We start from the raw sequence: 21,380 nt of genomic DNA on the forward strand, positions 1-21,380 counted from the left end.
TCGGGGGGGGGGGGGGGGGGTTGAAAATTTCTGTTTCGTCGTGGATGTATAATTTGTCTATTTATTTCAACTGTATTTTGATTTTGACTAAGATTTCGTATTCTACTTAATTCGTGTGGAAGTGTTGGGTACAAGTTATATGTTGGTTCACTTAGAGGTGCTTGTCGTTGAACTGGTTCTAGTTGTTCAGATAAGCGAGCGTGTCGTTCTTCAAAGGTATATGGGTTATCTTGGAAAGAAATTCGTGTAGATGTTTGGGGGTTTTGGGTAGTTGTAGGTGGTGTCGGGTTTTCTTGGGATGATGTCGGTGAAGACTGACTGTGTGATTGTTGGTTAGCAATTTTTGAGGGTTTTTTATTCATTTCTTTTAGTGAAAAAATTTATGTTTATTGTAGTATTTTTCTAGAAAAAGGATTAAAAAGATTGTTGCTAAGGCGAATGTTATGACTGCCTTCTTTATACATTTGCATATTGTCAAGATGAGGGATGATAAAAATGTTATAAAAATTACAAATAGTAAAAAAATATCTGTTCTACTAAAAATGGTTCGTATCATTTAGATAAGTTTTATGTCTCGTACCTGTGAATATGGTCAATGGCTTTTGAGAGTTGGAGGTATAGTTCAAATATGGAATAGAAAATTTAAAAAATATTGCAAAAAATGATTAAGATTATTACAAAAGCTTCAAAGGTATCAAAAAGAAATATGAATAAAAGTTTAAATAATGAATGCATGATGAGACCATTCGGGGTCCCAAACGTAGTCTGATTGTTCTGTGACGGCGGTATCATCGTTTGAATTTTGAGGTCTGAAATTTTTTCTTGCTTGTGAAATTAAATCTATATTATGTGTGAAATAATCTATTGTAAACCATGCCAAAATTTTTTGTAAGTCATGTTTTGTATGTTGTGAAACTTCGTCTTTAGTGAAATTTTCTTTAATTATATATAGGAAAGTTGAAAATAGTGTGATTTCAAGTCGTACTCTTATATGTTTGGATGTCTCTGTCGGTGAGACATTTGGGATGGGATTTCATTTTCTAATATTGAAATATAACTATATATTATTGCAAAAACTTCATTAGTAAATATGGAGTTTGCTCTTTGTGAGTTATGATATTGTATGCTTTTTATATATTCTAAGAATACTTTTGAAAATTCTAAGTCAAGATCGTCTGTTTGAATTACATATTTGCGGTGATTCGGGTTTGGTGTACTGAATTCTATGGTGTAGATTCCGTATTGTTGTGTTAAATTACATATATCTTTCAGGTAATGATCAATAATTTGTCTTTTGATTTTTACATCTGGGAACTCTGCTTTACATGGGCTAATTCCGGGTTCAAACAATTTTAGGAGTAAGTTCTTGCAAAGATCGTGTTGTCCTCTATTATCGGGTGCATCTACGAGGCAGGGGTAGATATCGTCGTCATCTGGACTATCTTCACTTGGAGTGTGGGTTTGGCTCATTTTTTCGTTTAATGACTGTTAATAAGTAACTATCGATGTGTCTAATTGGTTGATTCCAATTATACAAGTGTACTGGTTTATGTTTATATTGCTTTTTTATTCTTCTTTTTCCTCTTTTTGATGAATTTGAAGTTGTTTCTGAGTCGGAAAAATATAATTGATCGTGAATGGGACAATTTTTATCAATTGATTCTTTTAATTTATAAAGTTCATCTAAATTGCTGGCTTCTGATTCTGAAAATGCGTTTCTGTTTTTTGAAAATCTTTTTCGTGTGATTTGTCTTTGTTTGTTTATTATTTTTCTTTATATTGTTAGTCGTTTTGTTCTAATATATCCAACTGTTTGTGTATGAGGTGTGATTACAAGATCGTATTTTTTGTTATCTATTTCACAGTTGTGTAAAACAATTGTTTGTTTATTTCCTAGATTTTTAAATGACATAAGGTTTAGGATGAGGGATGCAAAAAGTTGTTAGATGATTTCTACTTTCTTAAACTGTTAGACCTTACGATTTTTTGGTTAGCTTAACCTGGGTCTATTTGTTCAGGGTTGGAGAGAAAAGTATATCGATTCACCGAAGAAGAAGAGATCCGACTGTCCCAAAAGAGGTCTTGGGACAGTACGAAGAGTCTAAACACTTGAGCAGGCAGTCTTGGGACAGTGCGGAGTGTCCCAACACTTGAGTGAGGGGTCCTGGGACAATGCGAGGTCTCCCAACAATTGATTGGGGGTCCTGGGACAGTGCGAAGTATCCCAAAGCTTGATTGAGGGGTCTTGGGACAGTACAAAGTGTCTCAAAGCTTGAGTGAGGGGTCTTGGGAGAGTACGAAGTGTCCCAACACTTGAGCAGGCAGTCTTGGGACAGTGCGGAGTGTCCCAACGCTTTAGTGAGGGGTCTTGGGACAGTGCGAAGTATCTCAACGCTTGAGTGAGGGGTCTTGGGACAGTACGAAGTGTCCCAACACTTGAGCAGGTAGTCTTGGGACAGTGCGAAGTGTCCCAAAGCTCGAGTGGAAGGTTTTGGGACAGTGCGAAGTGTCCCAACGATTGAGTGGGGGTCTTGGGACAGTGCGAAGTATCCCAACGCTTGAGTGAGGGGTCTTGGAACAGTACGATGTGTCCCAACACTTGAGCAGGTAGTCTTGGGACAGTGCTAAAGGTCCGAAAGCTTGAGTGAGGGGTCTTGGGACAGTACGAAGTGTCCCAACACTTGAGCAGGCAGTCTTGGGACAGTGCGGAGTGTCCCAACGCTTTAGTGAGGGGTCTTGGGACAGTGCGAAGTATCTCAACGCTTGAGCAGGAAGTCTTGGGACAGTGCGGAGTGTCCCAACGCTTTAGTGAGGGGTCTTGGGACAGTGCGAAGTATCTCAACGCTTGAGTGAGGGGTCTTGGGACAGTACGAAGTGTCCCAACACTTGAGCAGGTAGTCTTGGGACAGTGCGAAGTGTCCCAAAGCTCCAGTGTGGGGTCCTGGGACAGTGCGAGGTCACCCAACACTTGAGTGGGGGGTCTTGGGACAGTGCTAAAGGTCCGAAAGCTTGAGTGAGGGGTCTTGGGACAGTACGAAGTGTCCCAACACTTGAGCAGGCAGTCTTGGGACAGTGCGGAGTGTCCCAACACTTGAGTGAGGGGTCCTGGGACAGTGCGAGGTCTCCCAAAACTTGAGTGGGGGGTCTTGGGACAGTGCGAAGTATCCCAACGCTTGAGTGAGGGGTCTTGGGACAGTACGAAGTGTCCCAACACTTGAGCAGGTAGTCTTGGGACAGCGCTAAGTGTCCCAAAGCTTGAGTGAGGGGTCTTGGGACAGTACGAAGTGTCCCAACACTTGAGTGAGAGGTCTTGGGACAGTACGAAGCGTCCCAACACTAGGTCTTGGGACAGAGTGAAGTGTCCCAACACTAGGACGAGAGGTCTTGGGAAAGTGTGAAGTGTCTCAACACTTGAACGAAAGCTCTTGGGACAGTGTGAAGTGTCCCAAAACTAGAATAAAGAGCTCCTGGGACAGTGCGAGGTGTACAAAACTTGAGTGAAAGCACCAGGAACCAGTCAGAACGAACGAAAACCGCTAAAATTCAACACTATTAAGATTACAACTCGAATGATTTTTTATTAAAAGAATTGGGAAAACTTTTTAGATTTTTTTTGTTTTAAATTTTAGTAAAGAAACTTGTAATTATTAATATTGTAAATAAAGGAAATTGTAATTAAAAATCATGAGGCGAAGTGGGGTACCGATAGCAGACAAAAAAGTTCAAGAATCAAAGAAAAATCATAACTCGTAGCAACGGAAAGCAACACTATCAGATCCGAAAGTAAAAAGAAAGAAATTTTCAGTGAATATGGTCAACACAAGAAGCGCAAAGGAACACAAGACGAAAGAAAGCGATGTGGAAGGACCAACTGTGCCTGCTATAGAAATCGATCTTGTGACACCAGATCAGAGTGTTGAGGAGGTGGAAAGGAATACAACTGAATCAACACCAATGCCGAATGCGGAAGAACAAGAGAAGAAGACGATAGAGATTTCACCAACTGATACTGTAGAGGAAACAACAAGCAACACGCTGGAAACGATAAAAGACGATTCTCAAACAAAAAGAATGTCGTTTACAGAGAGGATTGCAGCGATGGTCGGAATGAAACCAAGAGAGAAGGAGGAGGTGGTACCAACGACCGAGAAAAGCAAAACATTTAGAACAGTTTCTGCAATAACAACAGAGGCCAAACAAGACGATGAGCAGATCAAATGTGAGGCAACAGCTAACCATGAAAAAAACAACTTCTCTTGAGCTGGGCTACTTGATGGCAAAGTTGGAGCAAATCGACAAAAAATTGAAGTGCAGCGAAGAGGATCGACAAATGCTAAAAAAGGAAATACGATACAACAAGAACGAGAACTGGGACAATTGCTTCAGCCTGGCAAGGGCGACAGAAGAAAAAATACAGCAGATGTCAGACAAGGTAGAGGCCACCAACAAAGAGCGAGAGAAACATATCAAAAAGGACATGCAGGAAATGAAGCAACGGTATGACACTGTGAACGAAAAGTTGTGGAATCTAGAGACGAGAATGGATAAAATGAGCAGAGACCAAGCAGAAAATTCTTGTGCCATACATTCAAAACTGGATGCTCTCTTGAGAATTTCTACAGCGCAAGACAAGCTGGTAGCAGATAGACCGCAAGGCACCAGAGTTGACTTCATAGAACCGCAACGGAATAAACGGGAGTCTACACCGTTACCCCGGATTGCAACGAGCACAGGGGCAGGGGGGTCCAAGGACATTATGAAGGGTGGAACCTCAAGCACTACGAATGCACGAGAGAACTCAATCACAAAAAATAATGTAGCACCTGACGCCATGACATGGGCAAGCACCTGGGAGATGATAAACAGGACACTGGAAGCGTTCGCGACAAGAAAGACTGACTCGAGTGAAATAGGAAGTGGTAAATCTAGGAAGACCTTCAAGAAACCCAAAGAGTTCAAAGAAGACTCGGATGGCTGCATTGACACATGGGTGGAAGTCATGAGACTATACTTAGAACAGGACAACTTGAATGACGAAAGGCAGGCCTGCACAGCAATACTGAGTTATCTAGAGGGCACGGCGTTGAAATACGTAGTGGCGAAGAAGGAAAAGGAACGTGATACGGCAGAAAAGATCTTCGAAATACTGTTGAATGGATTTGGATCAGGGATGAAGGGCCACCAAGCTATGATGAGATTTGAAAAAAGAAGACAGAGGGATGATCTTGAGAGCCTAAAAAGAAGGAGTGATCCGGAAGAATCGACAAACAGTAGAAGTTTCGGCATAGCCTCGAAGTTTATCGACGGGGTAAAAAGTGACGACTTGAGAACGATGTTGGCAACGTATTATACACTTTCAAAAGATAATGTACCAACCCCGGAAGAGATGGGACAAAAGTTTAGGGAGTACATGTTGATGAAACCAAAGAAGTACTCGCGGATCAACGGATCATCACGTGGCGCTTCCACGACATACAAACAAGGCATGAAAAGTCTGGGATACGCTCCGGATGGAGAAGAAATAAGCCAAACCGAGGAACAGGATTTTTATAGTGGCTTAATCATCAAAATAGGCGCAAGGTACTTCTTCTGTAATCAAGAGGGCCATTTCAGGATGGACTGTCCGTTATTTTGGGAGGCTGTGAAGAATCAAAATCATCCCAAACACAAAAATTAGCAATGGCTGCGGTACAGACAAGCCGAAATCGATTTGAAGAACACAGAGGCAGCGAGTGGGGAATTACCAACAAAGACGGTGAAAGCAGTAACGCAAGTCAAAACTGCAATGGAAGCTGAGGTTGGGAATTCACTGGAAACTACGAGAAAGCTGCTGCAGAAGCAATCAACAAAGTGAAGCAAGACTTAGCTACAAAAAAAATCGAGCAACGACTGAGGCAGGAGATAGAGAAGCAGAAATTGAATGAGACACTCTGCAGAAAAATCCCAGTGCCGGAGGCCACAGAGAGTGCAACAAACGATGGTAATTGCAACACTCTAAAAATGATGACGGGAAAACCGTTTGGCATAACGAAAAATGGAGCAAGAATAATGTCGATAATCACAGTGGATGGTCACGAAGTAACAAGAAACCTGACGATAATGCACATCGATGTATACGCAGATTACTTGAGTGCAGTAAGCCCGCAAACAACTTCTAGAGCCGTGAGGGCACTACTCACGAGGGGTAGCAGCAAATCAGTTCGCGTCGACAATAGGTACACGGAAGCATATGGTCCACATGAGGTAATGCTAAACATAGATGGAATAAACACAAAGACAATGATAACATGTGATGAAGACCTAGCCGGACAAATCTACGTGGGTAGAGAAGAACTAAAAGTGAGATCGCTTGGACACTTTGCCATGTTAGAAGAAGATGCGATGCATATCGGGACGAAGCGGACATATCTGGGCACTTACTAGACATAAGTGGAAAGAAGACTCATCTGCGTAAATTATTGGTCACAGGAGCGGTCTTGATTGTCATACCAATCGAAACATGGAACAGGATGGGCTTCGACAAAGACGACTTGATAGACTCGAGAATACGGCTGTCAGCAGCAAACAAAGGGGCGCCGCGGGTACCAGGCAGAACACCAATCATAGCCCTAAACTTGGGGGAACTCAATTTGTGGATGAGATTCCTCGTGGTGGAGAATCTAGATGAGTCTGACCAATTAATTTTAGGCAGAGACTTCATCAGGAATTTCGATGAAACAATCGATCTAAAAAACGCGATGCTCAGGATTCGGAACCCAGAAAGAAAGTACGTAATTAAACCGGTAAATTTGATAATGGCGAATGAGAATAAAGCACAGGTGTTCTTGAGTAGGAGGGTAAGTCTGAAAGCAAACGAATTGGCAATAGTAAGCCTGTGGATAAAAAATTATAATGAACAAAGTGACAATAAACAAGTATGCATTGTCCCAATATGCATTGACAATAAACAAGTATGCACGTGACAGTAAGCAAGTGACAATAAACAAGTGACAATAACCAAGTATATGCATTGTCCCAAGAGTGGCCTCTGCGTCAGTGTATTGTTGAATACTCTTGACATACCTATAACAATCCAGAGGGGAAGGAAATTAGGATACGCTCTTCCTGTGAAAACTCGATATGAAATGACTGAAAATATAAAAGAAAATGAAGTTCTTGATTGCGCATTTGATTGAAGTTCATTTGATTGAAAATGAAGATTTGTTTTTTGAGAAGATTGAAGAAAATGAAGTTCATTTGATTGAAAATGAAGATTTGTTTTTTGAGAATATTGAAGAAAAGAAAATATTCATCAGGTCTTGTGAAATTGCTTAAGTGAGAGACAGACGGTGGACTTTCGAGCTGTTCGAATTTTCCGGAAAGGACAACACTAGAGGAATTAGAAGCGGATAAATCGGTTTTACCAGAGATAGAGCACTTGAGGGGTAAGGTGACTGACGAACAGTTTGAAGCCATCAAGGACGTACTAGATCGAAACGAGGACGCTTTTTCGAAACATAAGGCAGACATTGGATGTGGTAACTTCGGTGAGCATGAAATAGAGCTTGAGGAGTCGGCGGTACCACATAGGGAGGTGGCGAGGCGTATGACCCCTAACAAATCGGATGCATGAAGAAAAGAAATAGAAACCCTACTAGAGTATGATATGAAATAACCATCCAAATCACCGTGGGCGTGTGGAGTAGTGATGGCTAAGAAGAAAGGCGACCAACTAAGGTTTTGTTGTGAATTCACCGTCACGGTGAAGGATGCCTATATCATACTTAGGATTGATCAGAGCCTCTCGGAATTGGGGGATGCAAAAGTTTTTACAACTCTTGATTTAGGATCGGCTTTTTGGCCGGTCCCACTGAGGAAGCAGGACAGGGAGAAAACAGGGTTTGCTTGTGAGCTGGGAATGTTTTAACGGAAAAGGATGCCCTTTGGCCTTTGTAATGCCACGGCTACGTTTCAACGATTGATCGATTGATGGCACGCGCGTTGACAATTGTAACGAAGAAATATGGCAACCTGGTGACGTGCTACATGGACAACGTGGTAATAGCGACACCTACTCTAGAGGACCACATCGAGCGACTAGATGAGGTGTTCGCTTGCATAAAAAGAGCAGGACTAAAATGCAAGCCATCGAAGTGCGAGATACTCAAGGACTCAATTAAATTCCTGGGGAGGATGGTGGATAAACATGGCATCAGACCAGACCCAGACGCAGTAGAAGCGGTGCTGACTTGCTTGGAAATCAACAAAAACGGAGCATCAACTGATGAGCTTCTTGGGTTTTGCGAACTATTACAGGGAAATCATTAAGGGCTATGCGGACAAAGTGTACCCGATGCAACAACTCACGAGGCACAAAGGCAAGAAATTCACGTGGACCAAGGCAGCAGAAGAGTCATTCCAGAGAATAAAGAAAGAGCTATGTGAGGCACCAGTACTGGGTATGCCGACGGAGAAAGGGATGTACGTGCTGGACACGGATGCGTCGGTAGTCGCGATCTCGGGCATACTCCATCAAGAGCAGGAATGGAACGGGAAGACAGTCTTGAGACCAATAGCATACGGGAGCAAAGTCTTGAGTGATACAGAAATGAAGTACGGCGCACCCAAGGCAGATGTTTGCGGTTGTCACATTTGTAGAGAAATACAGGGCGTATCTAGGTAGTGAACCATTCAAGTTACGGGTCGACAATAGAGCACTCAGCTGGTTAAAAACGTACTCAATGGATCAGAGCTACATTGGGAGATGGATAGCTCGCTTGGATGGCTACAATATGATCATTGAACACAGAACAAGGGACAAACATCAAAATGCCGATAGCTTGAGTAAGAAGACGGAATTCTACGAAAGACAGGAACAGAGGGATGCGGACAAGATTGCTTCTCTTTTATGGACAAAGAAACGTACGTCAGCCTTCCATTCACGAGGTGGCTCGACAAATCAGGTAAGCCAATAAAAGATCATCCCGAATTGCCAAAGGAGCGTCCAGAGAGAACAATCTTGGAGAAAAACAGAGGGAAGCCAATGGAAGTAATGCTCCAGTCAAAAATAGTGAGGGAAACACTAAAGGCAAAAGAATACGATCTCAATCAAGTAGAGGTGGGAAGTGCGAAGATAAGTGGGGACTTCAGGGGATTACTTGAGAATCTAGTAGATGATAAACCCGTTGTCCGGACCAATGATAAAGACGAACCAGAAGTCTCAATACTGAGAAGAGATGAGGCAGCGTATGGCGAGGACTCGTTGAAAGAAAAGCAACTCGATGACAAGGATGTCGTGCAGTCACTATTAGAGAAGATCCCGGAAGAGATATTGAGGCGGACCATGGTTCGAAAGAAGAAAGTGACATTTAGGGAGGAGGCCGAACACCTTGGACTGAGTCAAGAGTCCGGGGAGTGGCCCACATCAGAAGAAGATGCTGAAGAAGTGAAACTGTCCGGGGAGTCCGATGAATGGGATGAAGACTCAGAGAAGAGAAGCAATGACCAGGATAGTCTATGCATGATATTGGCAGAAGAGAAAATGAGGCCCCGCGACAGGGAACTACAAACTGACCTTTCCTCAGGGAATCGACAAACAGAAGAAGTTTCAGCATCGTCTCGAAGTTTATCGACGGGGTAAAAAGTGACGACTTGAGAAAGATGTTGGCAGCGTATTATACACTTTCAAAAGATAATGCACCAACCCCGGAAGAGATGAGACAAAAGTCTAGGGAGTACATCAACGGATCAACGGATCATCACGTGGCGGATTGCACGACATACAAACAAGGCATGAAAAATCTGGGATACGCGGATGGAGAAGACATGAGCCAAACCGAGGAACACGAGTTTTATAGTGGCTTAATCATCAAAGTAGGCGCAAGGTGCTTCTTCTGTAATCAAGAGGGCCATTTCAGGATGGACTGTCCGTTATTTTGGGAGGCTGTGAAGAATCAAAATCATCCCAAACACAAATTAGCACTGGCTGCGGTACAGACAAGCCGAAATCGATTTGAAGAACACAGAGGCAGCGTGTGGGGAATTACCAACAAAGACGGTGAAAGCAGTAACGCAGTGGAAGCCGAGGTTGGGAATTCACTGGAAACTACGAGAAAGCTGCTGCAGAAGCAATCAAGAAAGTGAAGCAAGACTTGGCTACAAAAAAAGTTGAGCAACGACTGAGGCAGGAGATAGAGAAGCAGAAATTGAATGAGACACTCTGCAGAACAATCCCAGTGCCGGAGGCCACAGAGAATGCAATAAACGGTGGTAATTGCAACACTCTAAAAATGGTGACGGGAAAACCGTTTGGCATAACGAAAAATGGAGCGAGAATAATGTCGATAATCACAGTGGGTGGTCACGAAGTAACAAGAAACCTGAGTGAACCGAGCGATCTGACGATAATGCACATCGATGTATACGCAGATTACTTGAGTGCAGTAAGCCCGCAAACAACTTCTAGAGCCGTGAGGGCACTACTCACGAGGGGTAGCAGCAAATCTGTTCGCGTCGACAATAGGTACATGGAAGCATATGGTCCACATGAGTTAATGCTAAACATAGATGGAATAAACATCTACACGAAGACAATGATAACATGTGATGAAGACCTAGCCGGACAAATCTACGTGGGTAGAGAAGAACTAAAAGTGAGATCGATTGGACACTGTGCCATGTTAGAAGAAGATGCGATGCATATCGGGACGGAAGCGGACTTATCTGGGCACGTACTAGATATAATTGGAAAGAAGACTCAATTGCGTAGATTATTGGACACAGGAGCGGTCTTGATCGAAACAAGGAACAGGATGGGCTTCGACAAAGACGACTTGATAGACTCGAGAATACGGCTGTCAGCAGCAAACAAAGGGGCGCCGCGGGTACCAGGCAGAACACCACTAATAGCCCTAAATTTGGAAGAAATCATTTTGTGGATGAGCTTACTCGTGGTGGAGAATCTAAATGAGTCTGACCAATTAATTTTAGGCAGAGACTTCATCAGGAATTTCGATGAAACAATTGATCTAAACAATGCGATGTTCAGGATTCGGAACCCGGAAAAGAAGTACGTAATTAAACCGGTAAATTTGATAATGGCGAATGAGAATAAAGCACAGGTGTTAAATAAAGCACAGACAATAAACAAGTATGCAAGTGACAGTAAACAAGTGACAATAAACAGGTGACAATAAACAAGTATATGCATTGTCCCAAGAGTGGCCTCTGCGTCAGTGTATTGTTGAATACTCTTGATATACCTATAACAATCCAGAGGGGAAGGAAATTGGGATACGCTCTTCCTGTGAAAACTCGATATGAAATGACTGAAAATGTAAAAGAAAATGAAGTTTTTGATTGCGCGAATCATAGAGATAAGATTTGTATTTTGAGAAGATTGAAGAAAAGAAAATATACATCAGGTCTTGTGAAATCGCTTAAGTCAGAGACAGACGATGGACTTTCGAGCTGTTCGAATTTTCCGGAAGACCAACACTAGAGGAAGTAGAAGCGGATAAATCGGTTTTACCAGAGATAGAGCACTTGGGGGGTAAGGTGACGGACGAACAGCTTGAAGCCATCAAGGACGTACTAGATCGAAACGAGGACGCTTTTTCGAAACATAAGGCAGACATTGGATGTGGTAACTTCGCTGAGCATGAAATAGAGCTTGAGGAGTCGGCGGTACCAGATAGGGAGTGGGCGAGGCGTATGACTCCTAACATATCGGATGTTTGTAGAAAAGAAAAAGAAACCGTACTAGAGTATGATATGAAATAACCAACCAAATCACCGTGGGCGTGTGAAGTAGTGATAGCTAAGAAGAAAGGCGACCAACTAAGGTTTTGTTGTAACTTCACCGTCACGGTGAAGTATGCCTATATCATACCTAGGATTGATCAGAGCCTCTCGGAATTAGGGGATGCAAAATTTTTTACAACTCTTGATTTAGGATCGGCTTTTTGGCCGGTCCCACTGAGGAAGCAGGACAGGGACAAAACAGGGTTTGCTTGTGAGCTGGGAATGTTTTAATGGAAAAGGATGCCCTTTGGCCTTTGTAATGCCACGGCTACGTTTCAACGATTGATCGATTGATGGCACGCGCGTTGACAAGTGTAACGAAGAAATATGGCAACCTGGTGATGTGCTACGTGGTAATAGCGACACCTACTATAGAGCACAATATCGAGCGAATAGATGAGGTGTTCGCTTGCATGAAAAGAGCCGGACTAAAACGCAAGCCATCGAAGTGCGAGATACTCAAGGACTCAATTAAATACCTGGGGAGGAATGGTGGATAAACATGGCATCAGACCAGACCCAGACGCAGTAGAAGCAATGCTGACTTGGAAATCACCAAAAACGGAGCATCAACTGATGAGCTTCTTGGGTTTTGCGAACTATTACAGGGAATTCATTAAGGGCTATGCGGACAAAGTGTACCCGATGCAACAACTCATGAGGCACAAAGGCAAGAAATTCACGTGGACCAACGCATCAGAAGAGTCATTCCAAAGAATAAAAAAAGGAGTTGTGTGAAGCACCTTGCTAGGTATGCCAACGGAAAAAGGGATGTACGTGCTGGATACGGATGCGTCGGTGATAGCGGTCTCGGGCATACTCCATCAAGAGCAGGAATGGAACGGGAAGACAGCCTTGAGACCGATAGCATACGGGAGCAAAGTCTTGAGTGATACAGAAATGAAGTACGGCGCACCCAAGGCAGAAATGTTTGCGGTTGTCACCTTTGTAGAGAAATACAGGGCGTACCTAGGTAGTGAACGATTCAAGTTACGGGTCGACAATAGAGCACTCAGCTGGTTAAAAACGTACTCAATGGATCAGAGCTACATTGGGAGATGGATAGCTCGCTTGGATGGCTACAATATGATCATTGAACACAGAACAAGGGACAAACATCAAAATGCCGATAGCTTGAGTAAGAAGACGGAATTCTACGAAAGACAGGAACAAAGGGAGGCGGACAAGCCAGAAATCAAAGATGGCTTCTCTTTTATGGACAAAGAAACGTACGACAGCCTTCCATTCACGAGGTGGCTCGACAAGTCAGGTAAGCCAATAGAGGATCATTCCGAATTGCCAGAGGAGCGTCCAGAGAGAACGATCTTGAAGAAGAGCAGAGGGATGCCAATGGAAGTAATGCTCAAGTCAAAATAGTGAGGGAAACACTAAAGGCAAAAGGCTACGATCTCAATCAAGTAGAGGTGGGAAGTACGAAGATAAGTGGGGACCTCAGGGGATTACTTGAGAATCTAGCAGATGATAAACCCGTTGTCCGGACCAATGATAAAGACGAACCAGAAGTCTCAATACTGAGAAGAGATGAGGCAGCGTATGGCGAGGACTCGTTGAAAGATAAGCAACTCGATGACAAGGATGTCGTGCAGTCACTAGTAGAGAAGATCCCGGAAGAGATATTAAGGCGGAACATGGATTGAAAGAAGAAAGTGACATTTAGGGAGGAGGCCGAACACCTTGGACTGAGTCAAGAGTCCGGGGAGTGGCCCACATCAGAAGAAGATGCTGAAGAAGAGAAATTGTCCCGGGAGTCCGATGAATGGGATGAAGACTCAGAGAAGTGCAGCAATGACCAGGATAGTCTATGCATGATATTGGCAGAAGAGAAAATGAGGCACCGCGACAGGGAACTACAAACTGACCCTTCCTCAATAACGTAAAATTTGGATCAGCAAGAGGTGTGCGGAGGTAAAGAACTTGAGAAAATTGCAGTATCAAAGAAATCGTTCAGGTAGCTATCCTGCAATTCAAATGTCAGAACAAACCTGGTGCCTGATGATGACAGGAAGGTCTTGAGAAGGATAGTTTGCGTCAAACTGAAGGACGACATCTACAGTCACGGAGAAATGAATGGTCAGATAATGGCATTGAAGGAACACGTCAAGGCGAGATACAGGCTGTCAGATCTGATACGAGCCCAGAAGAATGACAAGATGACGAGCAACCTCTCCAAGTGGATCCAGACCGGAGTCAAAGAGAAAGGGGATCTGAAGAAAGACAGTTACAAGATCTTGAGCCAGTTCTACAAGGAGAGAAAAGATTTACTCTATCACACAGCTGATGGTGTGGTAGTTTGTAGAAGAAAAGATGAGGAGAAGATACTACACAAGCATAACCTCATCATAATACCACAGCAGTACCAGACGGAAGTGTTATTCAGATCGCACAACCAAATGGGATATCAGGGGATAGACAAGGTACAACAAAGAATACTACACAGGTTTGATTGGCCAGGGTTAAAAAGGCTTGCGAGAGGTGGGTGAACGAATGCCTGGCGTGTTTACAAGTGAAAGATCCAAGAAAAATGAAGTTCCCACTCAAGTCCGTAAAGAGCTCGGAGTTTAACGAAGTCGTGCAGATAGACCATCAGAAGATCTGCATGACAGACTCGGGATATAATCAAATACTGGTCATAATAGACAACTTTACGAAGTTTACAGAAGCGGTGCCCTGTCAAACAGCCTCAGCGGAGGAGACTTGTGACCATTTGATAACACATTGGATATCACGATATGGTTGTCTAATGACATTCCAGTCGGACAACGGGAAAGCCTTCGTTGGGGACCTAACAAAAGAGTTGATGAGGAGATCGCACATTGCTCAAGCACACTCAACTACTTACCATCCTCAGGCTAACGGACTAGTCGAGAGACAAAGAGAACACTGGTGAACATGCTCAAGGTGTATTGCTCGAGATACATGACAGACTGGGATAAGTATCTGCCACAACACACTCGACAATAGGAATCAGTACCTTCATGATGTTGACAGGCAGGGAAAGAGCGGTGCCCCTAACATTCTTTTACCCAGAATACGAAGGGAAAAAGACGTCGCCTCAAGCTTATGTGAAAGAAGCGGTCAAGAGACAACAGGAACTAAATGAATTCTGCAGGAGGAACACGGCGCAAGCACAAATGAGGCCGCGGAAGAATAACGATGAGAAGATACTTCAAGCAAAACCGTATGCAGTGGGACAATATGTCTGGGTGTTCCAGAATATCGTACCTCAGAAGGGGACGAAAAAACTACTAAAGAAATGGCGAGGACCGTTCATGATAACGGAGGTACATCAACAGGGACGGTTCTACCGCTTGAGTACAGGGCGTGCAGCGCACTATGAAAATCTGAAACCTCATGTCCCATCTCCGGAAGACTGGTGTGTACCGCAGAATATGGAAGGACTCGAGTACTTATTTGTAGCATGGATGATAATGAGCATGGATGATAATGAGAAGATAGATGCGGACTCAGATGCGGGATCCTTTGCGGAGGAAGATTGGAAAGATCCAGAGCAGAATGAGGTGCCAAAGTGAACGGAACCAGACTTGCCGAGGACAGCAGGAACAAGGAATGACAATCGCAAGCGGACAGGCATGAGATACAACAGGTACGGGGATGACTTCTTGATTGACAAGATACAACCTGATGAGATAGGCGAAGAGTTAGTGAGTGTGGGCAAGAAACGGAGAAACACGTGGTCTTTGCAGAAACGGAGATAACGGTACACCTACACAAGAAGTACTACTTGAGTATCACCTGAGCTTCGAGCGGGCATGGAGGTCTCGAATGGGTGAAAGGGCGGCACGAGTTAGGTAAAAGGGGGCGCGAAGCTGGTAGACGGATTTTAATGTAATTTGCATGACAATTAAACCTTAGAGAGTTAATGATGCTAAAACATGAAATGAATCTGCATGCTGTAAAAATCACTAATTGAATTATTTTAGCAAGTAATTGGTGGGATAATGTTTTAAGCACAATAATGGAGGGGTTTACGCTAGGCACAGAACATCTCAGTCTAAAAACTGGGTTTTATTTTCAGATTGATTTGCAAAATTGGAGGCAGAATGGAGGCGTGACCTCAAGATCAAGGGAGATGAAGAGCAAATATCCAGCAGGTCAACGTGTCAGCGGAAAAACATGTGAAAACGAAAGACCCACTATTCGGTTGGATAGCAACCGACCGGCCACTTGAGGTACCACCAGATAATTTAGACTCAGCATCATCGACGGGGACGTCGATAAAAATTTTTGTCCGGGGAATGGGAGTAGGATTTACCCACACCGAATATTTGGTGATAAAGAAGCTCAGGAAAGTGAGAGAGACCAACGGGTTGGAATTAGATCAGGAGGAGGCTGAGCCTACCATAGAGCAAAATTTCAAGACAAAATTTGAAATACCCAATGAATGTTCAGAGAACATCCTGATCACGGACAGCAACTTCATCTTGTCAAACAGGACAAGCGCGATCTGCATAACGCCAATAATGAGCTTCAAGTCGAGACTAGAGACAGAGTTCAAAAGAGAATATCAGAACGTGGAGTTTCTATTTAGGCAGAGGCCGGGGCTGGGAGGAATGGCTGCGCTTCCTCCCTCAGTTTCACAAATTCCGGGCAAATACCTGTGCTTTTTGGTAACGAGGGTCAATGAAAAGAACACGATAGACCCCGAACACGTGATGTTGGCACTAACGAGGCTGAGGGACATCATGGTCGAAAGAGAGATAATGGAGGTCTCGATGCGGGTCTATGACCCAAACAGGGGCAAGTTGAACCCTAGGGAATTGTACGCCATCCTACACGTGGTCTTTGCAGAAACGGAGATAACGGTACACCTACACAAGAAGTACTACTTGAGTATCGCCTGAGCTTCGAGCGGACATGGAGGTCTCGAGTTGGGTTAAAGGGGGCACGAGTTAGGTACAAGGGGGCGCGAAGCAGGTAGACGGATTTTAATGTAATTGGCATGACAATTAAATCTTAGAGAGTTAATGATGCTAAAACCTGAAATAAATCTGCATGCTGTTAAAATCACTAATTGAATTATTATTTTAGCAAGTAATTGGTGGGATAATGTTTAAAACACAATAATGAGGGGGATTAGGTTAGGCACGGAACGGTCTAAGAACTGGGTTTTATTTTCAGATTGATTTGCAAAATTGAGTTGACGACCAAGTCACGCTCATTTGAAGAGAGAAAGAAGATCTTGAGCAAGTTCTTTATTAGCAGCATCAAAGAGAAACATTTCTCAAGCATCAAGTGGGAAAGGTATTTCTCAAGTTTAACTGCTAAGGTATTTCTCAAGTTGGTTGACGCGTGAGATCATCTAAAGATAGTGACGATGGCGGATCGCTCCTGGAAGTCTATGCTCGCAGCGCTCAAGAGGCCTACACTCGACGAAATGTATAAACGCTTGAGGGATCTCGACTATACCCAAGTCGATGAGAGGTTGGCGGTGATATTGAACGCCATCCTACAGTTAGAGGCGCAGGGTGAATGTAGGGAATCAGCGACAGAAGCCGTCTTGATGGTTGGCTACACTTCGGAGGGGATATCCAATCAAGAGCAGACCCGATGGTTATCCTGGAACGTGGATAGAGACGTGAGGGGATTCGACTTGGCAAGAAACCCCGGCTTGAACAATAACACGGAATATGGAGCGGGAGAGTTCCCACTCCCAACCAGACCGCCAGCGGGGTTCCCAGCCCAATCCACGAGCAGGCCACTGTCTATGATACAATCTCAGCAGACAGAGGAAGCGTACCCGGACCTCAGTAGTTTGAAGAGGGAACTAGAAAAGGCCCAGAGGGAATGAGACAAAGCGAATCTTGACAGGGATGGTGCGAAACTCGAGAGGGAGCAGGCAAACCTGGAAAGAGATCAGGCGATCCTCGAGAGGGATCAGGCGAGGCGTGATCTCAACATGATCAGAGCGGAGTACCAACAGGAGCAGAAGGTATGCGAGAACGAGGCGAACTAAGAGCAGCTAAATTCGGAGATGGAGAAGATTCAGAGGAGACAACGAGATTTCGCGAGGCAGAAAGAAAAGAGGACGAGGACGACGGAACCAGCCGCCACAGGATCGAGACCAGAGTCACGAACGGAGGTGGATGAGGTTCCTCGGCCCAGTGGTCGATTCAATTTAGACCGAGCAGCCCAGGAGCACATGAATGAGGGGCTAGAAGTGTGGATACCACCCGAGCCGGTGCCCTCCGTGCACAGTCTAGACACGCAACCAATACGGCCATTGATGGAGGTCACACTCCCATGATATACCCCAGTTCAACCCAAAGCAGTAGCCAAATCGGCTCGAGTTCATCACGTCTCAAGGAGCTACATGATAGGTTGCAGTCGAGGACTCGTGATGATTCAATACGAGAAGAGCGACCTCCCACCTGGAGGGACCATCCAGTCAGTAGTGTAATAATCGCGAATTAGAAGAAGAACACATGGTGCATATCACAGGCACAACCGCATGGACTGGACAACGGCACAACGGGTAAGCAGGGATTGCTTCCATGACGCGGCCTGGGCTGAGTAATTCACTCAGCCAAGAATACCAGAGGGTGCGGTTCACTTGATCATTCACTTGGGTACTGACACGAATCCAGTCACATTGGCAGGTTGGAGTTTTCAGTTTTTCTGGAGCTGCGACGCCGCAGATGTTGGCGTCCCTGGAGATGTTAGACATGGTGAAGATGTACACGGTCACTTTGATGATGGGGACCAATGACGTGTCCAGGGGAGAGTCAAGGAAGGTGATGAGGCTGCATGAGAAAATGAGTTGCATTCTTAAGAAGCTGAGAATGTATCTAGATCCCGCGATACTCACCATTTGTACTGTTCCGTACAACATGAAGGCTGACCAACACGCGAGAGAGATGAATGAGAAGGTGCGCAATATTAACGAAGTAATCAGACAGATTCAGCAAAGGAGCGTGCTCCCCGTGAGATTATTAGACGTGGCCGACATGATAGAACGCTCCCTTCTGGACAATGCGTCCTCGGATGGCATCGATTTTGATAGGCCCAGGGTCACAGAGTGGCTCAATGGTGTCTTCCAGAGGCACATAAACTTGCTAGAGTCGGACATGCTGGAAACGGACCAGTTTACCTTTGGTCTACCCCTATCTAGCCGTCTGGGAGCGAGAGTAGACTCGAGAGACAGCTCAAGGAGCAGCCGGACCAGACAACTGGGATCCACACCGATGGAAGGCGAGGAGGCAGAGTCATCCACGCCCCAAAGTTCGGTGGTGTCTTCAGTGGTGGTGGTGGACAACAAGAAGGTGGAGAGACCGGCAGAGACGAGCAAAACACGATATCTGGAGAGGGTAAAAGAGTTGGATCTGGAGGTTTTGGAATGCAGGCAGGAATTGGCAGAGGTCCTGGGACTCAAGAACATGTCATACGAGGACTTGAGTCGACACCACTGTGTGGATTGGTTGAAAGCCCACGAGGCACATTTTTCAAGAGCAAGGACAATGGAGACAGCAGACTTAACTGGGATCCCGCTGAAGTCGATAATGGGACCTGTCAAATATAGGCCTTTCAAGCAGTTGGGAGACGAGGACTCATAGTGGAACCTCCCAAGCATCGAACGAGCATAGCCCGAATCAGGGTGGCAACTCCCGCACAGTTGAGAGTGGTAGAGAAGCTGCTTGAGCCGAAAGATATGGGGCTCCCAGATGCCGCATATGAGAGTTCAAAGCTAGCCGATGATCCGAGATATGGTAAACCCTGTGGAAGCTCACAGTTGGCCAAGACGTTGGCAGTGTATGATCGATCGGATCCAGGAGCAGCAAGGGTGATCATCGTGGCGGGTTCAGATTTCGAGGGGACGTCCCCGAAGCTATTTTGGCCAGAAACCTTTGTGTATTTGCTGCCTGGTGCGGAATTGAATCAGATGCTGACCCTGGTGGTGGCGATCAAGACTGAGACGCCTTGAGAGCCGGAATTACCGCTATTTGCAGGATTGAACGACCACTTGCATGCGGCAGGGCTTGTGGAGCACCTGAAAGGCGAGGCACCAACGCCCAAGAAGATCTGGGAAGCAATCCAGACATTGTTCGCCGCGATGAAAGAGGTGCAAGAATCTGTGATTTCTCGGTTTGGATCCAAGACTAGAGTGGCATTTGCGACATCCCCGGGCTACGCGAGTATGCCGCCTGCCTTGCAGTTTGTGTAAGCTATGTCGATCCTGATAGCGGAAGGGAACGCGTGGCAGATACTGATGGCAGCCCCCAATCGCGGGCTGGAGCCGACAAACTTGAGACTTCTTAAGTTGGAATTGGCAGCGGCATGGGCAGATGTGTATCATGCCTTAAGAGGATTCTGCGAATTGGCGAACATTCTCATTGTACTGGATGAGGTTCTCTGTCTTGAAATTTCGAATCTCGCTCGGCAATTGAAATTCGATCCAGAGATAAGGGACAATCACCCGATAATAGGCCACTTGACAGCCAGCCTGTGGTTTCAAAGCATAGATCTGACGATCACGAGTTCCACCAGCAAGGCGAGGGGACCGAGTAATGAAAGGAAAAACGTGACTGCGGCCGAAAAACAGTTGGACTCGATAGGGTACCGTCTAACGCAAGAAAGAGGTAGGTGGCCGTTTCTGACCCCAAGGCTTGAGAATGCCACGGGCAAGACGCGGGAGAGTGCCCACTTCTCATCAAGCAGATATGGGAGTTTCTTGAGGGGTTGCTAGAAGTGGCAGAATGCAGAGAAATGACGGTGGGAAGATTTGTCACAGCGGCAAATGAAGTCACCGTTGGGGGGTTCTGGAGGGAACATGCGATGGGCGAACTGAAAACTAGAAAGAATCACAAAATCTTGAGACTCTTGAGCCCTTGTTGGGAGAAGAGGTACATGACCAGAGTGTTCTATGCGAAGGATGCCATCTTCGATGCGTTCGTGCAGGAATTATTGAACATGCCCATAAATCTCTATCTGGCCCTGTACTTGGTCTACCCCAGGTCTCTGTTCAACATGGGTCCGGCCTACATGTTCAGTAGGGGTGTAGAAACACTCCGAATTGATGGATACTTAACGCCAGTGCTTTTGACCGACGGGGAACTGATGGCGTTTCATCGACTGATGAAGTATGGGGAAACCCTGTCGATGGGGAAGGATCACCCAAGCGCAGAAACTTACTCGTACATGTGCACTGCTCGGCTGAAGACGTTGCTGGTGGAGTATCTCTTGATGCAAAATCGATACCTGACAGGCGAAGAAAGGAATCCCAAGACGAAAGAAGAGTTGAAGGAGGCGAATGGAGGTATGCCTCTGTTGACTGATCTGTGTTTGGCCATGAGATCTGACCCACTAGGGATGATCAGGGGGCTTGGTGAGGTCGTGACCTGCATCTATGGGCCAGCATTAACATACGCCTTTCCTGATCCGCTTGTGGCGGCATACCAGAAATCAGTGGTGCACGTGAGCTTGATAAGTGTTCTAGATGGGACAGCGCTGAACTGGTGCAGGTAGGAAGAACTGAGGGCACGGATGAGCGACACGGTACTCTTCGGGAAAATGAAGGACCCATAATTGATGGTGTTCAATTTCCGGGGACAATTTCAGTGCAG

At 45.1% G+C, this 21,380-nt stretch overlaps 1 protein-coding gene across 1 annotated transcript in view; it reads right to left on the reverse strand.

Moving 5' to 3' along the window:
• Positions 1 to 21,380, reverse strand: part of LOC134838866 (ATP synthase subunit alpha, mitochondrial-like) — a 494,565-nt gene that overhangs the window by 272,010 nt on the left and 201,175 nt on the right. The window lies entirely within an intron of this gene.

The sequence above is a fragment of the Symsagittifera roscoffensis genome, chromosome 2, assembly GCF_963678635.1.
Source record: "Symsagittifera roscoffensis chromosome 2, txSymRosc1.1, whole genome shotgun sequence".
Lineage (NCBI taxonomy): Eukaryota > Metazoa > Xenacoelomorpha > Acoela > Convolutidae > Symsagittifera > Symsagittifera roscoffensis.